The sequence below is a fragment of the Panulirus ornatus genome, chromosome 22, assembly GCF_036320965.1.
Source record: "Panulirus ornatus isolate Po-2019 chromosome 22, ASM3632096v1, whole genome shotgun sequence".
NCBI classification, from domain to species: Eukaryota; Metazoa; Arthropoda; class Malacostraca; order Decapoda; family Palinuridae; genus Panulirus; species Panulirus ornatus.
This window is the reverse complement of record NC_092245.1, coordinates 7,433,288-7,443,210: the sequence shown is the minus strand read 5'-3', so window position 1 is coordinate 7,443,210 and position 9,923 is coordinate 7,433,288.

Genomic DNA, 9,923 nt, shown 5'->3' with positions numbered 1-9,923 from the left:
TTCTCACATGAATCAGCCACCAGCGCTGTATCATCAGCGAACAACAACTGACTCACTTCCCAAGCTCTCTCATCCCCAACAGACTTCATACTTGCCCCTCTTTCCAAAACTCTTGCATTTACCTCCCTAACAACCCCATCCATAAACAAATTAAACAACCATGGAGACATCACACACCCCTGCCGCAAACCTACATTCACTGAGAACCAATCACTTTCCTCTCTTCCTACACGTACACATGCCTTACATCCTCGATAAAAACTTTTCACTGCTTCTAACAACTTTCCTCCCACACCATATATTCTTAATACCTTCCACAGAGCATCTCTATCAACTCTATCATATGCCTTCTCCAGATCCATAAATGCTATATATATATATATATATATATATATATATATATATATATATATATATATATATATATATATATATATATATCCTCGTGTAGGAAGAGAGGAAAGTGATTGGTTCTCAGTGAATGTAGGTTTGCGGCAGGGGTGTGTGATGTCTCCATGGTTGTTTAATTTGTTTATGGATGGGGTTGTTAATAAGGTGAATGCAAGAGTTTTGGAAAGAGGGGCAAGAATGAAGTCTGTTGGGGATGAGAGAGCTTGGGAAGTGAGTCAGTTGTTGTTCGCTGATGATACAGCGCTGGTGGCTGATTCATGTGAGAAACAGAAGCTGGTGACTGAGTTTGGTAAAGTGTGTGAAAGAAGAAAGTTAAGAGTAAATGTGAATAAGAGCAAGGTAATTAGGTACAGTAGGGTTGAGGGTCAAGTCAATTGGGAGGTGAGTTTGAATGGAGAAAAACTGGAGGAAGTGAAGTGTTTTAGATATCTGGGAGTGGATCTGGCAGCGGATGGAACCAAGGAAGCGGAAGTGGATCATAGGGTGGGGGAGGGGGCGAAAATCCTGGGAGCCTTGAAGAATGTGTGGAAATCGAAAACATTATCTCGGAAAGCAAAAATGGGTATGTTTGAAGGAATAGTGGTTCCAACAATGTTGTATGGTTGCGAGGCGTGGGCTATGGATAGAGTTGTGCGCAGGAGGATGGATGTGCTGGAAATGAGATGTTTGAGGACAATGTGTGGTGTGAGGTGGTTTGATCGAGTAAGTAATGTAAGGGTAAGAGAGATGTGTGGAAATAAAAAGAGCGTGGTTGAGAGAGCAGAAGAGGGTGTTTTGAAATGGTTTGGGCACATGGAGAGAATGAGTGAGGAAAGATTGACCAAGAGGATATATGTGTCGGAGGTGGAGGGAACGAGGAGAAGTGGGAGACTAAATTGGAGGTGGAAAGATGGAGTGAAAAAGATTTTGTGTGATCGGGGCCTGAACATGCAGGAGGGTGAAAGGAGGGCAAGGAATAGAGTGAATTGGATCGATGTGGTATACCGGGGTTGACGTGATGTCAGTGGATTGAATCAGGGCATGTGAAGCGTCTGGGGTATACCATGGAAAGCTGTGTAGGTATGTATATTTGCGTGTGTGGACGTATGCATATACATGTGTATGGGAGTGGGTTGGGCCATTTCTTTCGTCTGTTTCCTTGTGCTACCTCGCAAACGCGCGAGACAGTGGCAAAAAAAAAGGAAAAAATAGGGGAGAAAGAATACTTCCCACGTATTCCCTGCGTGTCGTAGAAGGCGACTAAAAGGGAAGGGAGCGGGGGGCTGGAAATCCTCCCCTCTCGTTTTTTTTTTTTTTCCCCAAAAGAAGGAATAGAGAAGAGGGCCAGGTGAGGATATTCCCTCAAAGGCCCAGTCCTCTGTTCTTAACGTTACCTCGCTATCGCGGGAAATAGCGAATAGTATGAAAAAAAAAAAAATATATATATATATATATATATATATATATATATATATATATATATATATATATATTATTTTTTTTTTTTATTATACTTTGTCGCTGTCTCCCGCGTTTGCGAGGTAGCGCAAGGAAACAGACGAAAGAAATGGCCCAACCCCCCCCCCATACACATGTATATACATACGTCCACACACGCAAATATACATACCTACACAGCTTTCCATGGTTTACCCCAGACGCTTCACATGCCCTGATTCAATCCACTGACAGCACGTCAACCCCGGTATACCACATCACTCCAATTCACTCTATTCCTTGCCCTCCTTTCACCCTCCTGCATGTTCAGGCCCCGATCACACAAAATCTTTTTCACTCCATCTTTCCACCTCCAATTTGGTCTCCCTCTTCTCCTCGTTCCCTCCACCTCCGACACATATACCCTCTTGGTCAATCTTTCCTCACTCATTCTCTCCATGTGCCCAAACCACTTCAAAACACCCTCTTCTGCTCTCTCAACCACGCTCTTTTTATTTCCACACATCTCTCTTACCCTTACGTTACTCACTCGATCAAACCACCTCACACCACACATTGTCCTCAAACATCTCATTTCCAGCACATCCATCCTCCTGCGCACAACTCTATCCATAGCCCACGCCTCGCAACCATACAACATTGTTGGAACCACTATTCCTTCAAACATACCCATTTTTGCTTTCCGAGATAATGTTCTCGACTTCCACACATTCTTCAAGGCCCCCAGAATTTTCGCCCCCTCCCCCACCCTATGATCCACTTCCGCTTCCATGGTTCCATCCGCTGCCAGATCCACTCCCAGATATCTAAAACACTTCACTTCCTCCAGTTTTTCTCCATTCAAACTCACCTCCCAATTGACTTGACCCTCAACCCTACTGTACCTAATAACCTTGCTCTTATTCACTTATATATATATATATATATATACATATATATATATTTCTTTTTCTTTCATACTATTCACCATCTCCCGCATTAGCGAGGTTGCGTTAAGAACAGAGGACTGGACCTTTGAGGGAATATCCTCACCTGGCCCCCTTCTCTGTCCCTTCTTTTGGAAAATTAGAAAAACAAAAAAAACAAGAGGGGAGGATTTGCAGCCCCCCCCTCCCTTCACTTTTAGTCGCCTTCTACGACACGCAGGGAATACGTGGGAAGTATTCTTTCTCCCTTATATGTATATATTCCTTAGAAGGAGTCTTTTGAAATAAATTACAGTGCCTGCCAATGAAGTAGGCTGCAGCACAGCCAGCAAGGATAAACATGAAATAAAACTGAAAACTGTTGATTCACCACCAAGTACTGGTTTTCCTTTCCTCTTCATACACTCCTTGAAATGACCAGGAGCTGAATCAGGAAGGTTCTGAAGCCATTTTGGGTCTATCTTTGCCCAAATTTCACAAACAGCCACACTCAGCTTAGGCAGTGATGGAGTATCCCTTTTACATAATTTCTTTTTTATAAGTGCCCTTTAGTTTTCTTTTTCAAACTATTTGCCATTTCTCGCATTAGCAAGGTAGCGTTAAGAACAGAGGACTGGGCCTCTGAGGGAATATCCTCACCTGGCCCCCTTCTCTGTTCCTTCTTTTGGAAAATTAAAAAAAAAACAAGAGGGGAGGATTTCCAGCCCCCGCTCCCTTCCCTTTTAGTCGCCTTCTATGACACGCAGGGAATACGTGGGAAGTATGCTTTCTCCCCTATCCCCAGGGATGTCCTCTTTAGTTTTCTATTAGATTTAAATCTGGTGACTTCCTGGGCCAGTCACTGAAAAACTTCACTGCACAGTCCTTAAACCAATCAGTGACTAGTTTGGCAGTCTTGGGGAGTTACATCCTGCATGAAGAATTCAGCTATGCGCTTTTTGAATGAATCTGGAGGATGGCCTCACAATAGCTTGAGGTTTCATTCTTTTGCAACATTTTGAAGGTCCACAACACCATAATAACGGAAACAATCCCATACCATAAGTAAAGCAGGGAACTATACAATGCTTCCAATGTACTTGAGGTCAAATGAACCACAGCACAGTTGACTGGTACACATGCTCACCATGGCCACCTCTTTTACAGCATCAGCAACATCAGTTACCCTGACATCTGCAAAATGTTTACAGTGTGAAGGTATATATATATACATATATATATATATATATATATATATATATATATATATATATATATATATATATATATATATATATATATATATATTTTTTTTTTTTTTTTTTTACTTTGTCGCTGTCTCCCGCGTTTGCGAGGTAGCGCAAGGAAACAGACGAAAGAAATGGCCCAACCCCCCCCCCATACACATGTACATACACACGTCCACACACGCAAATATACATACCTACACAGCTTTCCATGGTTTACCCCAGACGCTTCACATGCCTTGATTCAATCCACTGACAGCACGTCAACCCCTGTATACCACATCGCTCCAATTCACTCTATTCCTTGCCCTCCTTTCACCCTCCTGCATGTTCAGGCCCCGATCACACAAAATCTTTTTCACTCCATCTTTCCACCTCCAATTTGGTCTCCCTCTTCTCCTCGTTCCCTCCACCTCCGACACATATATCCTCTTGGTCAATCTTTCCTCACTCATTCTCTCCATGTGCCCAAACCATTTCAAAACACCCTCTTCTGCTCTCTCAACCACGCTCTTTTTATTTCCACACATCTCTCTTACCCTTACGTTACTTACTCGATCAAACCACCTCACACCACACATTTTCCTCAAACATCTCATTTCCAGCACATCCATCCTCCTGCGCACATCTCTATCCATAGCCCACGCCTCGCAACCATACAACATTGTTGGAACCACTATTCCTTCAAACATACCCATTTTTGCTTTCCGAGATAATGTTCTCGACTTCCACACATTTTTCAAGGCTCCCAAAATTTTCGCCCCCTCCCCCACCCTATGATCCACTTCCGCTTCCATGGTTCCATCCGCTGACAGATCCACTCCCAGATATCTAAAACACTTCACTTCCTCCAGTTTTTCTCCATTCAAACTCACCTCCCAATTGACTTGACCCTCACCCCTAGTGTACCTAATAACCTTGCTCTTATTCACATTTACTCTTAACTTTCTTCTTCCACACACTTTACCAAACTCAGTCACCAGCTTCTGCAGTTTCTCACATGAATCAGCCACCAGCGCTGTATCATCAGCGAACAACAACTGACTCACTTCCCAAGCTCTCTCATCCCCAACAGACTTCATACTTGCCCCTCTTTCCAAGACTCTTGCATTTACCTCCCTAACAACCCCATCCATAAACAAATTAAACAACCATGGAGACATCACACACCCCTGCCGCAAACCTACATTCACTGAGAACCAATCACTTTCCTCTCTTCCTACACGTACACATGCCTTACATCCTCGATAAAAACTTTTCACTGCTTCTAACAACTTTCCTCCCACACCATATATTCTTAATACCTTCCACAGAGCATCTCTATCAACTCTATCATATGCCTTCTCCAGATCCATAAATGCTACATACAAATCCATTTGCTTTTCTAAGTATTTCTCACATACATTCTTCAAAGCAAACACCTGATCCACACATCCTCTACCACTTCTGAAACCGCACTGCTCTTCCCCAATCTGATGCTCTGTACATGCCTTCACCCTCTCAATCAATACCCTCCCATATAATTTACCAGGAATACTCAACAAACTTATACCTCTGTAATTTGAGCACTCACTCTTATCCCCTTTGCCTTTGTACAATGGCACTATGCACGCATTCCGCCAATCCTCAGGCACCTCACCATGAGTCATACATACATTAAATAACCTTACCAACCAGTCAACAATACAGTCACCCCCTTTTTTAATAAATTCCACTGCAATACCATCCAAACCTGCTGCCTTGCCGGCTTTCATCTTCCGCAAAGCTTTTACTACCTCTTCTCTGTTTACCAAATCATTTTCCCTAACCCTCTCACTTTGCACACCACCTCGACCAAAACACCCTATATCTGCCACTCTGTCATCAGACACATTCAACAAACCTTCAAAATACTCATTCCATCTCCTTCTCACATCACCGCTACTTGTTATCACCTCCCCATTTACGCCCTTCACTGAAGTTCCCATTTGCTCCCTTGTCTTACGCACCCTATTTACCTCCTTCCAGAACATCTTTTTATTCTCCCTAAAATTTACTGATAGTCTCTCACCCCAACTCTCATTTGCCCTTTTTTTCACCTCTTGCACCTTTCTCTTGACCTCCTGTCTCTTTCTTTTATACTTCTCCCACTCAATTGCATTTTTTCCCTGCAAAAATCGTCCAAATGCCTCTCTCTTCTCTTTCACTAATACTCTTACTTCTTCATCCCACCACTCACTACCCTTTCTAAACAGCCCACCTCCCACTCTTCTCATGCCACAAGCATCTTTTGCGCAATCCATCACTGGTTCCCTAAATACATCCCATTCCTCCCCCACTCCCCTTACTTCCATTGTTCTCACCTTTTTCCATTCTGTACACAGTCTCTCCTGGTACTTCCCCACACAGGTCTCCTTCCCAAGCTCACTTACTCTCACCACCTTCTTCACCCCAACATTCACTCCTCTTTTCTGAAAACCCATACTAATCTTCACCTTAGCCTCCACAAGATAATGATCAGACATCCCTCCAGTTGCACCTCTCAGCACATTAACATCCAAAAGTCTCTCTTTCGCACGCCTGTCAATTAACACGTAATCCAATAACGCTCTCTGGCCATCTCTCCTACTTACATAAGTATACTTATGTATATCTCGCTTTTTAAACCAGGTATTCCCAATCATCAGTCCTTTTTCAGCACATAAATCTACAAGCTCTTCACCATTTCCATTTACAACACTGAACACCCCATGCATACCAATTATTCCCTCAACTGCCACATTACTCACCTTTGCATTCAAATCACCCATCACTATAACCCGGTCTCGTGCATCAAAACCGCTAACACACTCATTCAGCTGCTCCCAAAACACTTGCCTCTCATGATCTTTCTTCTCATGCCCAGGTGCATATGCACCAATAATCACCCACCTCTCTCCATCAACTTTCAATTTTACCCATATTAATCGAGAATTTACTTTCTTACATTCTATCACATACTCCCACAACTCCTGTTTCAGGAGTATTGCTACTCCTTCCCTTGCTCTTGTCCTCTCACTAACCCCTGACTTCACTCCCCAGACATTTCCAAACCACTCTTCCCCTTTACCCTTGAGCTTCGTTTCACTCAGAGCCAAAACATCCAGGTTCCTTTCCTCAAACATACTACCTATCTCTCCTTTTTTCACATCTTGGTTACATCCACACACATTTAGGCACCCCACTCTGAGCCTTCGAGGAGGATGATCACTCCCCGCGTGACTCCTTCTTCTGTTTCCCATTTTAGAAAGTTAATACAAGGAGGGGAGGATTTCTGGCCCCCCGCTCCCGTCCCCTCTAGTCGCTTTCTACGACACGCGAGGAATACGTGGGAAGTATTCTTTCACCCCTATCTCCAGAGATAATATACATATATATATACATATACACACACACACACACATACACACACATACGCACACACACACACACATACATATATATACATATGAAAAATGTAAGAAACAATTTAGAAAACAAACTTTTAGCTTGAAATGAATGAAAAAAATGAATGTCACATAATGGTTCAACCTCTGGCTATGGAAAAGGAAATGTACAATTTATTCACACAAACGTCAATAGCAGTTCTCATCAATTTCACCACTGTATCAATAAGCTTCAATGTCTAAGCTACATTTTTCTCCAACTTCACTATTTTCTTGTCAAAAACACCATGCATGAAAACTATCACTCCATTAACACAACTATAAACATTTACTTCCCCTTTAAAAGTTCTGGGGAAGTCTGTCTCGATACATTTATTTTTTTTTTTTATTATACTTTGTCGCTGTCTCCCGCGTTTGCGAGGTAGCGCAAGGAAACAGACGAAAGAAATGGCCCAACCCACCCCCATACACATGTATATACATACGTCCACACACGCAAATATACACACCTACACAGCTTTCCATGGTTTACCCCAGACGCTTCACATGCCTTGATTCAATCCACTGACAGCACGTCAACCCCGGTATACCACATCGCTCCAATTCACTCTATTCCTTGCCCTCCTTTCACCCTCCTGCATGTTCAGGCCCCGATCACACAAAATCTTTTTCACTCCATCTTTCCACCTCCAATTTGGTCTCCCTCTTCTCCTCGTTCCCTCCACCTCCGACATATATATCCTCTTGGTCAATCTTTCCTCACTCATTCTCTCCATGTGCCCAAACCACTTCAAAACACCCTCTTCTGCTCTCTCAACCACGCTCTTTTTATTTCCACACATCTCTCTTACCCTTACGTTACTCACTCGATCAAACCACCTCACACCACACATTGTCCTCAAACATCTCATTTCCAGCACATCCATCCTCCTGCGCACTACTCTATCCATAGCCCACGCCTCGCAACCATACAACATTGTTGGAACCACTATTCCTTCAAACATATATATATATATATATATACACACAGCATAAACCAAAAAGGATTAAGGAAACATGCCTGGATCTTCATTCCAGTACATACATTTTCAAACATCCAAAATATGTTCTGAAACTGCATTATTTGCTTACTAAAAACAGAATAAAAAATATTTCAAACATGTTCTGCAATAGCTTTAAATCATAATTATGTAAATCACTTAAGATTAATTCCAGTCTACTACTGCACAGTACCAGTACTGTTTTAAAAGAAACCCAGAATCATTACATTAAAAAAAATGCAGTTACTCTAGATGGCCAATGTGGCAATTACAAAAATACTAATATCAAGACTTACACAAGTCTCTCAACACACACAAAAAAAATAGAAAATTAAGAAAATATAGTCAAATATTCTTTTTATGTACAAAATAACATTCCATGAAAGATGCTCTCTATGAGTTTAATCACTGACATGGCACTGAACAAGAGCATGATAAAACTTTATGATTCTGAGATGCTAAATGGTTAGTCTCACCAGGTTAAACAGTGTAGCACATAAAATCCTAATATGTATCTACAGAATTGAATGACCAAGGAACATATAAAATACTGACACAGACTTCACAGGTACATATCTTAGGAAACAAAAGAAATCATATGACTATGATAGTATGGATATATAAGTTCTAACATTCCACGTACTTAATACCTCTGTCTGTCAACAATATCCAAATATTTCAATGATGAACTCAGATAATTTATGAGATGCCAATATATTACCTCTTTCAAATTAATACTTACCTGTACCCATGAGAAATATGGCATATATTATAGTTATGAAAAATAACAACAGAACATCATCCATCAACATCTAAACTAAATATTTTTCTAAAACTAACATTACTTGAGTATACATTCATCTTTTAACTAACAATGTTAGGACTACCTAAGAGTACATCATGAAAGCACTTATTGCTGCATTCATACATACAAAAAACTATGGGCTTCAAACAAAGGAACTTCCAGACACTACTACTTCATTCAAGGCATTCAAATTCATGAAATTAATCTACTGCAACTAAGGCCTTTAATATTCATCTCCATGGTCATGTTCAACCAAGGTTTTTTCCCATCAATGTGATCAACTTATAGGGAATAAGTCACCCATCTATATTGCTACAGATGATGCCCCTTGATCACAGAGAAAAGGTCTTAAAGTGTAATCCCTTGAGTTGATATAGTCATTAAGTAATACTTCATTCCGTACTTGATGTACACGCTAGTGATAAATTCAGGGAATTGCAGGAATCTAGTCTGCTGCTGAACTTCATCACATATAACACTATTGCAATTCAGATGGCCAAAATAAATGAACCTACCAATGATATGTGCCAAAACCTCACCTGAATTATATAGCAAAAGACTGATTCCACCTCTGCCTCTCAGAACACGTAACTCTGAAAAGTTAAATCCACTTTGCTCACATCACTAAAATCTACAGTTTAACTACAATAATCACACTTACTGGTAAACTGTGA